The following is a 16098-nucleotide window of genomic DNA, read 5'->3' as shown; positions in this document are numbered from 1 at the left end:
AATTTTTCTTACATATTATGCATTTTCATACTTAGTTTATATAAACATAATTTAATATCATTAATTAACAAATGAACACATGAACAAGTTGTTTAAAAATTCAAATAATCCATTAACAACTTAGAAAATGCACATAAATAAAAACAATGTTTAAAAAACAAACGCATTAATTTGAGATTATAATTAACAAATAAAAATGATATTAAAATAGCTTATGTTTCAATTATAGGTTTAAGGTTTGGTAATTTATGATTTTGTTTGGCCTTTGATTGTCGTGGTTTAGACTTTGTGGTTTTGTCTTGCATTTTATTGTAGTGATTTAGACTTTGTTTATGTAAAATTTTAAAGTGGGTTGTGCTGCTTGACACGACTGCTATTAACCTTAGCGATTGTTAATAAAATCATGCTTTCTAATAGCAGTTGAGTTAAAAGTGTGTTATTTACCAAATACTTCTCTTCTATGCCACTTCTTAAAAAAAATATTAAACTGTGCTATCCTGATAAAAGACCCTAATTGCTGAAACAAAACAAAAAAAGAATCTATTAGGATGGGCCCACTAATATTTGATTTGTTCAAAGCACAATTATTAAATTAGGAGTGGCGGGTCGACCCGGTGGCTGGACCGGTCTGGGTTTGTTAAAAGACCAACCGGTGCAACAACCCGACAAAACTCGGTCGACCCATGACCTAGGCGAACCCGGACAAGACCCGGTATTTTTTTTAATGTGGTTTTTCTCCTATACCTCTCTTTTTTAATATTTTTTAGTTGGTTATTAACACTTTTTAAAGTTTACTATATAAATATTAGAAAAATATTTTATTTTTTCAATGTGAGATTTGAAACTCTTTAGTATATATACTCTATGTTTCCAAGAAAAAACATTATTTTTTCAATGTGGGATTTGAAACCCTTTCGTATATATACTCTATATTCACAAGAAAAAAGTTATGTTTTTTCAATATGAGATTTGAAACCCTTTAATATATAGACTCTATGTTCCCAAGAAAAAAATTATTTTTTCAATGTGGGATTTGAAGCACTTTCGTATATATACTCTATGTTCACAAGAAAAAAATTATGTTTTTTCAACGTGGGATAAAAAAAATTTTTTGTTTAAATACTTCAACTTAAAAGGATAACATAATATATTTTTAATTTGAGATCTGAAGCTCTTTAATATATATACTTTATATTCATAAGAAAGAAGTTATTTTTTCAATGTGAAATTTGAAGCCCTTTAGTACATATATTTTATGTTCACAAGAAAAAAGTTATGTTCTTTCAATGTGGGATAAAAAAACTTTTAAAATATTCTTTTAAACTTTATTATTTACAACATGTATAGTATATATTCACATGAATTTTTTTATATAAAATATTAAAATTTTAAATATATTTTTTAATTTTTCTGAATTAATTCAGGAAAGCCGAACCAATTTGATAACTATGGTTCGAAGCACCGCCGTTCATATGCGGTGAGGCGATTCTCCTATCCATCCACTCTTCGTAGGATTGGCCACGTCATTCAACGTGCTACCCTGACAGTGTCCATATTCTCTACACGCGCTTTGTTTTTTCTCCTTTCCCTCACTTCTCTTTCCACCCACTTATTATGTCAACCATTTTGTTCAAAGAAGTGCTTTTTCTTTTTTCTCACGTTTAAAGCAAGTTGTAGAATTTTCATGGAATTCCTTATATCATCATTATTATGACTATATATTTTGGTAATGTGTTTTTTAAATTTTAAATTTTTTTATATTTTTAAATCATTTTAATGTGTTGATATAAAAAATAATTATTAAAAAAATAAAACTATTTTTTTTTTATGTGTTTCTAAACAAAAAATATTTTCAAAAGCAATCGTTATTGTATTATCAAACATCCCCTTACAAAATCATAACTAGTCATCTCTCGTTTATTTGGAGGGTTGCTTTTTTAGAGTGCAATATTTTTTGTTTTTATATAATTTTTAAAAATATATTTGTTTTAAAAAAAATTTAAAATGATTTTTTTAGTATTTTTTGATGATTTTAATGTGTATATCAAAAAAATATATTTTAATATATCTTTAAATAAAAAATATTTTAAACCACAATCTCAAACTCACCCTTAATCTAATCCGTGGTCGGGAGTCCAAACGAAAGATTTGTCAAAATTCAATTTTATATATATATCACATGTTGCTCTGACTTAAAAGAAATAAAATTAGGTCGTATGTAGTCGTCGGAAACTTATCTGAAGAGAGCATCTGCTGATGGAAAAAAAAAAATGTAAAGCCTTCGATTGGTTTATGAAAAGAAATACAAAGTCAAAATGCTGGACTAATCGCCCAATTTGACAACTTCAGAGAAACAATGCTATTTGATTTGTTGGGTGGTTCTCATAGCATTTCAAAATTGTAATTGAATTCTGCCTCTCTTATCAAAGGCGTGTGCGATAAAAATTCTCGTAACTGTGAAGCAATTGAAACGGTCATGATCATGCTATGCTGCCTCTGTGTTGATATCATAATTTAGTTTGGGAATCCGCAAGGAAACTTCTTTTTTTCTCCCCTATCATGGATGTGATTGTGACAGTAGGTATGGGGCTCGATCATTGCTCTGTAGAAGATGAGCATGGAGGGAGGATGGAAGGCCTTGAGACATACTCATTGTTCATCTCTCTTCATTTCTAATTATGTGTCCAATCCAAGGCATATGCGAGGAACAACAATCAAGAGATTTATTCCAGAGAAAATTTCATTCAACTGGAGTCCAAATTAAGTTCGTCAAAACAATCTAAAAGTATAATAAATAATAATTTAAAATTCAAAAACTACAATTGGAAAATTGTGAAGAGTCATCATCGTCGAAGAGTTCAAATAGCAGGGTAAGATGTCAAAAGAGGAAGGGGGTAAAAATGATTGTGTCAGGATATGGGGCCAGAAAGAAGTGGAATTCTTTCAAGCAGCAAGCATGAACAAGCAATAATGCTACTCAAACAACTACTAAAAGTATACAGAGACATCGAAGCCCTAGATGACAAGAACAGCCTCACAAGATGTTAAGGGACCCTTACAAGATTCCATCTTGACAAGGGCAATGGAAGAATAACAAGACAGAAAGATACCTCTCGTGAGAAGGGGTCGCAAAATGCCGCCATGAACGTGAGCAATTGTCATCACGTGAAAGATGCGTTTTTGAGGGCGATAAGGAGCGCGTCGAAACCCTCTCATATAAGGTGTATTGATTCGCTGTTTCTTTGGATTCAATGCAAATTGGTTTGCAACTTTCCTGAAAAGAATTGGCCTGTTCAGCTCTGTGAATCTCGCAGAAAAAATAGGTCACCCTTGCAAGCTCGCACTCTTTACTAGCTAGTGGACATAACACTGTTGAACATGATATATGGTTGTTTCTAAAGAAACCCTCCCACTGCGTTCAATTGGGGTTTCCATGGATCCATTAAAGTCATCAAATTAGTCTTCCATTATTTTGGAGTAGTCAAACTGGGTTCTCACGGCAACATTTGTAAGGAAAAAAAAAAAAGGGTCTCGAGTAATTTGTTGGGTGTAAGTCTTCTTGTTAAAAAAAACGGAGTACTGGCTTCATCTGAATGTACAAGAAGTTTATCAATAAACATTAATACTTGCGTGTCAACTTACCTAATCATTGAAATGAGAGCTGTTCTTCTGATTCATTTCTTGAAAATAAATAAACTTGTCCAGTATTCGATTGACTGCAAATATTAATGTTTGCAGCCCCTTCTGCATGCTCCGAGTTCAATAACAAATTACCCCAACCATTTTTGGAGCTGACAGTCTTTACCATTATGATGCTCTGGTGAGAATGATTGAACATCGCATCGCATGCAAAAACTGTACTGAATTGCTTCAGCAGAAGAACTAAGCACTCCTTGTTTGTTCAGATCATCATCATCATCATCATGTACCATAACACTCTTCACCAAACTGGTTTCTCTCATTATTTCTAATATCATCCGACCTAAAACTCAATTTGAAGATGTATATACGTTAATTTGTCCTGTCAATGCCATGACTCCTTGGAAGGAAGATGGGGGCATCGGGTCCTTAGTTATATCTATACGTCTTCTTGAAATAGATAGGTATGAACACTCTTGGATTCTTCACAGATACCATTTATTGGATTCTTCAGGGTAATCCCCAGGAATAAGATGCCTTGTCCTGGCCATCAAATATTAAAATTGATAGCTCAGTTGGTCAAGCCATCTCAGCTCTCTCTCTCTTCCCTCCTTTCTCGAGAGTAAAATTCCACGCCTCCACTTTTGTTTATCTTTTCTTGAATTGACCGTGCCTTTTCTTTTCTTTCTCTCTTTCTTTCTTGGGCCTCAGAGACTCTGCATCCCTATGGCCAGGCTCTTCTATCCCATGCCATCATTACCTTCATTAGAGGCAGAATTAAAAGAACCTCATCGCTTTGACCGCTATATTTTGGAGAAGAACACGAAACACCGCCGCACAACAGACGAGGGGCACGTTTCATTGATTTGACCATAATGGCCCTCTCGCTGTTTTCAACTTGAAATAACCAGTGGCTAGTATAGAAAAGTATCGGGAAATATCTTCCTTTGACTCCATTGTTTAAACAACTGTTATTGTGAATACTATATGTATTATATAACAGCTAATAATAATAATAACGGTTATTCAATATATAAACGTTAATAGTAATTGCATTCTTCTAATATAATTTTATTTTTAATACCAACCTTAAATTTATATAAAACAAACCTTAAATCATCACAAAAGCTAAAAAATATTATAACTTACCAAACTCATAATTGAGAATCATTTTTATTTATTATTTATAATCTCAAATTGATACGTGTTATTTTTAAACACTGGTTTTATTAATTATTTTTAAAGATAATTGATAATGTCAATAACAAAATATAACGATGTGTATTTTTTTACTTGTAAAAAGATGATTTGAAATTTTAAAAAACATATTCACATATCAACTATTAATTAGTTAATTAATGATTTTAAATCATGTTTATTTTAAATAAGTATGAAAATACATAATATGCAAAACAACATTAAAATCAACATGATAATTAGTTAAAATAATATTACAAAAGTAATAAAAATAAAAATAATTCTAAGCCAAAAAAAAATAACACAATATAATAATGCATCTAAGCCTATCCATGTCTGCTGTTATGACGAGTGGATGAGCCAATTTCATCAATAGCACGACTCTCACCTGTCTGTGTAGTCTCATCCTCTAAGACAATATCATCTAGGCTCAACGTCTCTTCTAACAGGTCAAGTATAGTACGATATGTCTCAAATCAAGAAGATACATAACAATGAGCAAGTCCATCATCATCATCATCATCACCACGAAGATTAGTCGCGGTACATCGACTATCATGTAATAATTGTCTAACCTAATATGAAGTAAATAGAAATTATTAATTCATAAATAAAATGTAATGGTTTTGTTCAAGTTTATGAAAAGTAACAAATACTTACATCATTTTGAAATCGACGTGCATGTGGCTCATACTCCATCTCCTCGCGTAGAGGAACATGCGTTAGGTTTGGTGTACTGATTCAGTGTGCTATACTCAGATATTAGCCTATGTATTTCTCGCCAGAAATTTTAGGATGCACCTCTTTAAAAATAAAATTTTTTCATGCATCTCACATCGATATATACTTGAGATGGTGAATCATCCTATTATAATCAGCGTGTCTATCTAAATGACTAATGGAATGTAACAGATCGCTCATAATGTATCTATATCAGATGAGAAGTGTTGTCTAAAGCTAGATCATCACATTACATGGTTTGGGTAATACATCTCAACAAACCTAAAAAAATATAAGAGGGATAACCAATATCCATAAGTCCATGATCAATGTGCATATAGCAAGAGTAGCTGTCATACCAACTTTTGAATGAAGATTCCACACAAGCTATTGAAATATCAACAATGCAATTATTTTCCATCATTTACTAACAGCAACATATGTAATTATTTTTAATCATTTACCAGCAACATAAAATTTCTACATCATCAACGCAAGAAATTATTTCTCATCATTTACCAACATTAAAGCAAACAATTATTTTCCAATATTTTTCAATATAAAAAAATTCAACATCAACACAAGCAATTATTTCTCATCTTTTACCAACAATAATGATTTCTCGACATTTTCAATTAAAAAAAAAGTCAACATCATCAACACAAACAATTATTTCCCAACATTTTTCAATATAAAAAAATTTCAACATCAACACAAACAATTATTTCTCATAATGTACCAACATCAACACGAACAATTATTTCCCAACATTTTTCAATATAAAAAAAAATTAAACATCAATGCAAACAATTATTTTTTATCATTTACCAACATCAACGCAAAAAATTATTTCCCAATATTTTTCAATATAAATAAATCTCAACATTAACGCAAAAAATTAGTTCTCATCATTTACCAACATCAACGTAAACAATTATTTCTCATCATTTACAAACATCAACACAAACAATTATTTTTCAACATTACTTATCAATATTTTCCAACATCAAAAAATTATCTCATCGTTTTATGTAACATCAACATTGCAACTTATTTTAACATACATGATTTGATTGTTGTCTATTTAACTCATTATGATAAAATGATAAAATGTGGGTTAGATTATTTTCAAATATCTACTCCTACACCATTTATTAATAAATAAGCAATGAACTTATTAAATAAGTTTTCCATGAAAAACGTTCATAATCTAAATAACATCATTTATATTATCAATAACATATTAACTATATCTTAATGGAAGTTATAGCTCAACCTCCAAAATCTGAATAGACATAACAAGTTTAGATTCAATTCGTGGGCATCCTAAATGTAAATTTTCCCATGACCATAACTTTCTGTTAAAAAAATACAATAATTAGTATCCAAATTAAACATAAAAAAAAACTTATTACATTTATTTTACCGGTAAAAGCAATAAACATCCTTCAACTTACTTTGCTTTTTCAAAGCTAACTTGACACTAATGCTTATACAAACATGCAAGGACACATGAACCTCAACTATATAGTGGAATGGATTTGAAATCCTCCAGTAGTGTAGAACAAGGATACATGTATCCCACTGAGATCTGTGAAAACTATACTACCAAACATATGAAGTATGTATGCTCAACATAGCTACACAACAAAACATTGAATTTAAATCAAATATAGACAAAACAATATGTTAATTGAATTATTAGCATGCATTAACATGCCATCATAAGATCTCATCATCATAATCACCAAGTAATTTAGAAAAGTTTTCTCAAAGTCATCTTATGCATAAAGCATTCCCCTTGAACATTTTAGGAGGGGGTACTCATCCAAATGCACACTCGCATCGAGTGACCTTATTTTGGATACCCACGACAATAAGTGCTTGCCCATCTATAGGTAAGTAAGCATAATAGCAACGTCCTGTAATATAGGTGTCATCTTCATAACACGAAGAAGGAATGTGTGAGTCTCCTGTCTTCATCTTTCAATAAGCACCGTGAGCAAGTCATGATCCATTTTTATGTGCTGAAGACATGTAATATAATAAAAACCCGTCTGCATGATGTATAAGGATCACATGATCTGAAAGCGACATCAACCTATAGAATTTATGGTACATCTTACCCAAATCATGTATAATAAAAAAAATGTCTGATGTGTTAACATGAATTATAAGATAATTAGTGAAATAATTAATAGTTTTTATTATATGAAAGCAAAAATACATTCCCATTCCATATGACCTTTGATTCGTGTAACTCTTTGCAACCATAGAACAAAAGGTTTAATCGGATCAGGATCCATGTACTGAGAAACTCTTCGTGTAGATGAAGAAGATGCACGTCGCATATATGGTATCCTAACCAAGTGTACTTGTAAAATACAAAATATAATTCAAAATTATAAAATATATATTAAATACGATTACATTACAAACAACAATAAATACAACATAAATAATTGAGTATCTTGTTATATATGTTGTCTATGTTCACAAGTTTTTTGTTATGCCATGTCAAACTGAATATGCCACATCTATATTGGGAAATGCCCCTCTTACATCCATGTCATTATGTAATCAAGTTGATTTTTGTTGACCTCGATTAGTGTTCCATATTAAAGGGTTTGGATATACTTGAGGACTAGTATATTCACAAGTTTCAAACATATAATTTTGTTAATTCATAATTTAAAACAAATATAAAAAAATAGCATATGTTGTCTAGTTTCAAAAGTTTTTCTGTTATGACCCATTTGACCGTATATGCCACATTTATTCAATGAGTGCCTCTCTCTAACATCCATCTCATTATGTAAATGAGTATATTTCCTTTAACCCTTATTTGTCCACCATCTAGTTAGACATCCATATACATCTGGACTAGTATATGCAGGCCACAAGTTGATTTTTGTTGACCTCGATTAGTGTTCCATATAAAGGGTTTGGATATACTTAAGGACTAGTATATTCACAAGTTTCAAACATATAATTTTGTTAATTCATAATTTAAAACAAATATAAAAAATAGCACACGTTGTCTAGTTTCAAAAGCTTTTGTTATAACCCTTTGACCGCATATGCCACATTTTTTCAATGAGTGCCTCTCTCTAGCATCCATCTTATTATGTAAATGAGTATATTTCCTTTAACCCTTATTTGTCCACCATCTAGTTGGACATTCATATACATCTGGACTAGTATATGCAAGCCACAATGACATATCACTCAAGGGTTGAAAACGAGGACTATATGCATTTTTATATGATAGGTTGGAGTCAAAATTATCAATAAATTGTACAAAGTCCATATTTTGTAAAGTGCAACATTTAATTAGATGTGAGCATGATTGATGATACAATTTTCATTTGCCACAAGTACAAATTGCTTTATTGATGTTAATGGTTTCCTACACTTCTCTTGTAATATCAGTTGTTAAAGGTGTCTTAGACTGAAATATAGCACCTTCAAGATACAATAGAGATATCAAGTGTGATCTAAAGGTGGCCGCATCAACATGTATTTCAGTTAGGACCTTTAGAGGCCACAACACATCATGACTAAAAAATTCTTCAACTTTATCACTATGCTCCACAAAATATTTATTACACATGAAAAATATTATATGCATTATAGTTGAAACATGCAATCCACTAACAATTTTTAAAACATTATTAATAACCTATGACAAGTTCACAGTAATATTGCTATAACAACGAACACCATAATCATAAGACAATGCCCTTTTTTTTTTAGGTTCAACATCTAGTTATGCTCTGATCGCATCATCTGTCTCTACCAACTCCTTATATAAAATGTCAAACTCTTATTTTGAAGGATTTGTACACATCCTATGTAACATAGTTTTTAAGACAACATTTTTGAACTTTGTGTTGAAATTACTCACAAAGTGTCGTGAATAAGATCAATGATATCCAATAGGTTCGGGAAAAATCCATGCCATAAAACTCTTTATTGCCACATGTTTATCTAATAAAATACACAACTCAGTATGTTCCCCCATCACACATCAACGAAGCAAATCCAAAAACCAGATCCAAAATGCTCTCTCAAATATCGCTTTATTGTCATCAACCATTTTATGATCCCAAGTGATAATTATTCCCGGATTTGAATCTCTGATAGCTAGTAGAGTTCGAGGTAGGTTTTGAAATGACTTCTTGTATGTACCAAATAACCTCTCCAATATTTTCTGTTTGGTCATCCACGCCTTATAATAAAAGAATCCATACCCATAACTCCTCTCCACGGTACCCTGAATTGCTGCAACACTCGTACATAACTTCCTCTTTAAAATTATCAACATCACCTTAATAATTAGATTCGAGTTAATCTAACAATGACATTGCAAAATAAGAGAGTTTTTACATGTATGTCACCTTTTTAATTTTTGAAATTTCCTATGAATAAGACCTTTAGTGATACCCCCACGTAAATACCATCCACAAACAATTCATGAACACACTACAATTGAATATAAGACTTTGTTGAATGATGGACCTTGTACTACAAAAAAAATAATTTATATGCCACCATTTTACTGCATTAACATTTCAGAATTGTCTCTGAATCTTTTCCCAATCTCCAACTCATCAACTAATAAACCCGAATGCCTATGACAATCAGCATAATCATTGCATCCATATTGGTCACTTGCACTGACAACCTTAAATTCAAGAGCATGAGGTGTCATGTATTAATTAACAAGCTCAGCTAACTCAATATCCCCATCATCCTCACCTTCTTCATTAACCACAACTCTATCAATGTGACACTCATCCTGAACACACTATCAATACAAAGTAGATGTCATGCCCAACTAAGGTTCTATATTAACATTTTTCTGCACCGAAACTTGTCTACTAGCATTACCACCTAACCTAGATGGACCAACTGTTTATGATGTCTGTGTGGTTCTCTGAGAGTTATTTGAAAACCAATCAACTCCATACCATAAAAGTTTCCTTATCTAGGTCTACTATTTAAATAGAGCTCCAGCATATTAATCTCATTGATCCTCTCAAACCTAAATATTGAATTCACACTCCTGTCACTACAAATTAGAACACTGACATAACAAGCTTGACTAACCCCGGTTTGCAATATCCTCCAAGTAATTTCAACTTCTATTTCAAACATAATATTCCAGCCAAGTCAATCATATAACATTCTCAATAATTCATTAATGGACATGTCTTATGTAGCGGTTAGGAATTCATGGCTTCCTCCATTATAAGTGATACCATTGTTGATATTGACAATTATACCACTATGTAAGTATAATATTCCTAGATTATCAAATATTCTATCAAACAACATAACAAAACACAATTCTAATTTATTAATATCTTGGGTTTAATCAAAGTGCATCAATTATCAACTAAAAATATAACATTGATTATTTAATAAAATAACCTAACTATCAACTAAAAATATATCTAGTTAACCTAATCCATAATTTAACCTAAATCAACACTAACATTTCAAACACATAATTTTGTTAATTCATAATCAACAACAACCTAAAATAATTGATCATTTAACAAAATAACATAATTATATCTAATTAACTTAAATTACATCTAATTAACTTGATTCGTAATTCAAAACTCTAACATCCAATAAAATCAAATTAACAGTAATTAAACATAAATTACATCAAATTAATTAAGGTAAAACGTTCAATATACCTTTAAAAGTGAAATGTGGGTGATGATGGTGACCGGTGGTGGCTATTTTGGCTAGAATGTGGGTGCCCTGTAGTTGGTAGAGAGAGAAAAAGAGGTTGTTGCATGTAGTGCTAGAGAGAGAAAGAGAGATGGGTGATGTAAAGAGACATGGGTGTTTTAGGGCTACTTGAGGTGTTTTTTGAAGCTGGGGAAAGAGATATCCAGTTGGTGTTGAGAAGGGAGGAGCGATGGAGAGAGACAAAAAAAAGGAGGAAATGAGAGAAAGAGGGTCTTATGACTTAAAATTCAAAGCGAGTTGTATATGCCATCTTACGACTCATGAAAATATTTTAGTTTTTTAATTATTTTTTTAACCGTGTTACTTTACTGTTTTTCTTCCTATGTTAAAAAAGAAAAAAACCTTTTTTTTTTTTTCATGTGTCGTTGTGCTTTTCTTTTTGTTGGATCAACACAACCATCCTAAAAGTCAACTAAACTTATTTTTACTTCTCACCGACATCGTTTCCATGCACAGAAATGACTTTCGACTCTTTGAAAAAAAAAACAAGAACTCTTTAATTAATCAGACAAAAAAATCCTAGCTGATTAGGTTGTAAATCTCCCATGAATTGCGATAAACCAATTTAAGTTTGTTTAGGGGAAAAATGGGCATTCCTTCCAAATTTTATTTGAGCTTTCAGTAAACGGAACCGAACTATAGTCCTTTAACTTTTAGAATTATTTATTTTGCTCCATGTACTATTTTTCTTTTGAATGTAACTCCATATCTAGTAACAAACTCAAACTAGCGCATATTATTTGCTCTATAAAAGACAGGTGCCATGATTTTATGGATCTAGTTGTGGGATTTGTTTGTTTATAAAAAGCCTTAAATGACATTCCTTTTTAGTGAAAGTTGAGATTAAATTAAAAATAAATAAATAAATAAATAAAGTAAGTCTTTTCTTAAAAGAATTATCCAGAAATGTCATCATAAAATCTCTCGATCTACGTCATAATTTTCTAATTGTTAAGTGATTTAAAATATCTTTGTAAAACGGGTCTTGCATGAAAAATTAACATGAACAGTAAAAAACATTATTTGGCGTTATAACTCTTGTTAGCATCTTAAACGCGAGGAAGTGAAGACTAATTTTTAATCACGTATATAGCTCAAAATTTGTGGCTTCAAAGTTCATTGAAATTTATTTATTTTCAACCTGGATATTCGGGTCAGTTTGCGCGTACCTCGACTTATCCTACGGGTCCTGAAGTTAACAATCATGTAAACCTCCAATGGCCATCATATTAGCAATCACATGGCTCGAACTTGAGATCATAGGAAAAGCAAACCTCTTGGTTACAATCTTTTACTACTGGACTACCTACTAGATGATTAAGTTTATTGAATCTTAATTAGATTAGACGATGAGGCTAGTCTTTTCCCATTACATAATGCAAATCATAATTTTTAATATTCAAATATTTTTTAATAAAAAAATTATCAAATACAATCACGGTTAGACTACATTTGTGTATGATAGGATTGTTTAGTAGCATAGTGAGATGTTATAAAAGCTTTATTTTGATTTAATTATAGTTTTAAAAATGTTTGATTAATTAATATATGCATTATAATTTTGTATATATCCTACTAAAAATTTCTTTTTATAATCTTAGTTATAAAAATTATAATTTATAACTTCTTTTAAAAAAAATTATTTTTTCAAATTGTTATTACAACGTTAAGACAATAATAAATAGACACTCACTATACTATTAACAACGATAATCTATGGACATAATAACAAAGGATACATTGATAATTTACATGTAACAAAAAGTTTTTTTTTGTGGTAACTAGCATCGTAAAGCGTAATCAATTCAAAGCTATGTCTATCGTAAAGCGTATTTAAAATTGCAATATAAAATATTTTTTTAAAATGTTTTTTATTTAAAAATTTATTAAAATAATTTTTTTATTTTTAATATTATCATAACACAATCATTAAAAAAACACTAAAAATAATTAAATTAATAATTTTTAAATAAAAATACATTTTTAAAGATATAAAAAAATAAAAACTAACACACTCAAAAAAAATAAAAAATAACGCTCTCGCAAAAAGTTGTAAGACTACACAACGAGGTATGCTCTTTCTTTATCATTATACAACAGTTAAATAAACTAGGGGTGATCATTTTCGGTTCGGTTTGGTTTTTATTAAAAAAAAAACTAAACTGAATTTTTTTAAAAAAAAACTGAAACCGGTTCAAACCGACCGGTTTCGGTTCGGTTTTTTAGGACAAAACCGGTTCAAACTAGTTTGGCTCGGTTTTTTCAGTTTGGCTCGGTTTTTTTGATTTGGCTCGGTTTTTTTCCGGTTTGGATCGGGTTTTTTCCGGGGTTTTTTCGGTTTGGGTTTGGTTCGGTTTGTTTTTTTGGTTTCAGGCTTATAAAACCGAACCGAACCGGTCGGTTTTTTTAAAATTTATATTAGTTTAATCGGTTTTTTTCACAGTTCAGTTTTTTCAATTATTTTTTTTTCCGATTTTCTCAGTTTAATCAGTTTTTCAGTTTTTTTTTCACCCCTAAAATAAACAATAATTATTAGTTTCACAATATATTTCAATAATTTATTTATTTTTTATCAAATATACGGGCTATGTTATTTGTGCCCCTCACTGTTGATAAAGGGTATAACGGTAATTTACTTAAATGCATAAATTCTCAGCGTGTAACAAGCATCCGACACAACTCAAGCAGATGCGAGAAACCGGTATTGATTCAATCAATTAGACAGCGTTTGTGGCGCCCAAAGACAGTTTGGTAAGAATTTGATTTCTTTTTTAAAAAATTAATTTTTTAATATTTTAAAATACTAATATAAAAACAAATTAAAAAAACAATTACTTAATATATTTCCATCAAAAACAAAAAACAACCACTTTCATCCTACCAAAGTCCACCTTGGAAAACTACACGTTTTCGTACAGAATTAAAACCAAAAAAAAAAAGTCTTTCGAGATAAGAAGCGATTCTGATAAACGAACAGACAGGTTCCCATCGTAATTAAAGAATTAATTAAAGTGATTGGCAGGTTTGGTCGTGATGGAGAGAGAGAGAGAGAGAGAGGGAGAGAGATTCTTAATTAATTCCATGGAAGAAATATGTTTCCAGATGAAAAATCTGGCAATATCAAGACTCGGGACCCGCACCAACAGCAACAGCAACACCAACGCTCCATCATCCTCCAGATTCCTTATCTATAAGCTTAACCCCACGTTAAGAATTTGACAATTCGACGATTGTCTTGAATACAAGCCTATTCACATGCAATGAGTGTCCCTTTCTTGAAAGAGAATCTATCCACCCACCTGTTTATTTCTTTATTCAAGCCAAGTTGGCCAATGGCCAGTGAATCAGAGAAATAATTCTCATCTCTTAGGTTTTGACGAGGAAAAACGATTACAGATTTGATTTCCATTTTATAAAATAACAATGTAATGTGAGCTCGACTGACTTGATCCACACTTGATACGAGAAAAGGAGAGAGGAAGAACTTACCTTCCACGAACAATGCGTATGCATGTTTGCTTTGATCCCTTCTATTTCCAGGTCTATCTTTTTTCTTTTTTCACGTTAGCACTGCTATATCCAGAGCATGATATCTCTAGAATGTCTAATATTTAATTCAAATGGTAGGTTAGACAAGATCTTAGCATGTCATTTAAGATTCAGCTGTGTGTAAATAAATGCACCACCAACTATTCTATGACAAGCCCTGGCCGGATTCCAATGGTGCCTGTGCATGAACCGTTTAGCAATAGATAAGTTTGATTAAAGAATAATATAAATTATATTGTAAGATGTTATTTAATAGTTTAAGTTATTGAATTGAGATGGTTTTTTGATATAATATCAGAGTCTTAATAACTAAGTAATGTGGATTTGTGTAAGTTTTAAATTTAAAAAGTTTTTATTTGAGAAGTATGTTAGAGAATAATATAAATAATATCTCGAGACTTTATATAATAATTTAAATTATTAAGTTGAGATGATTTTTTAAAAGAGATAAAAAATGAGATATTAGAATCAACGAGAGAATTTTTTTTTTTTTCCTTTGGAATTGAGAGAAAGCACTAAACCTGCAACATATAGAAAAATCTTGCGAGTTGCAATATTTGGAAAACAACTCACTGGTATATGCTTTTGAGAGGAAGTAAAAGTACAAAAGGAGGTGATTATGATATGGACTTTGCTTCAATGTTATTCCATCTTGGTGGCCTACGAGTAGTGTTCCTTCATGGAAATGAATGATTCTTGACCTCTGACGAAGAAACATAAGAAAAAGGGTCGTGTTTAATTTATTTATGCTGATGCTCCTTTATTTGACTGTGAAGCCTGGTGAGTCAACCTGACAGATTCGGGATATTTTACCTGCCCAGTTCAAAAAAAAACTTAGACTAGCTTTTGGAGGAAAAAGGGAAAGCGTTCTCACTTTTTTTTTTTTTTTAGTGCGTTTGCTGGTAACAAAATTGCTGTTGGTGATCTTGAGCTTTTGGGAAACGACTTTTTCACCGTTATTTCTTAAAGGTTTTTGCTTTGGAGGAGCACAAAGGCTACTGGGCTTGCCTTGAAGAGTAGTTTCTGTGTCCTGAGTAGTGTTTTGATGCTGTTGGCTTGCATGATAAAATTACACAGTAAAAAGCATTTTAATTCACTTTATATATTTTTTTTATAATTCATATCGTGACGTTTCCTTCTTCTTCTTTTTTTTTTGTTTAATTACACAGTAAAAAGATGATCATGATAAAACTTAATGAGAATGGAGAAATTAATGTCATTAAG

The 16098-nt window shown here is 31.0% G+C and overlaps 1 long non-coding RNA gene across 1 annotated transcript; it reads right to left on the bottom strand.

The window, feature by feature from the left end:
• Positions 1-2760: 2760 nt before the first annotated feature.
• Positions 2761-4487, bottom strand: LOC112327233 (uncharacterized). Its single transcript, XR_002981361.2, has 2 exons — positions 3643-4487; positions 2761-3274 (listed from the first exon to the last, which is right to left on the bottom strand). It is a non-coding gene; the product is annotated as an uncharacterized LOC112327233 (long non-coding RNA).
• Positions 4488-16098: the final 11611 nt, after the last annotated feature.

The sequence above is a fragment of the Populus trichocarpa genome, chromosome 4, assembly GCF_000002775.5.
Source record: "Populus trichocarpa isolate Nisqually-1 chromosome 4, P.trichocarpa_v4.1, whole genome shotgun sequence".
Classification (NCBI taxonomy): domain Eukaryota; kingdom Viridiplantae; phylum Streptophyta; class Magnoliopsida; order Malpighiales; family Salicaceae; genus Populus; species Populus trichocarpa.
This window is presented reverse-complemented; position numbering and strand designations above follow the sequence as displayed.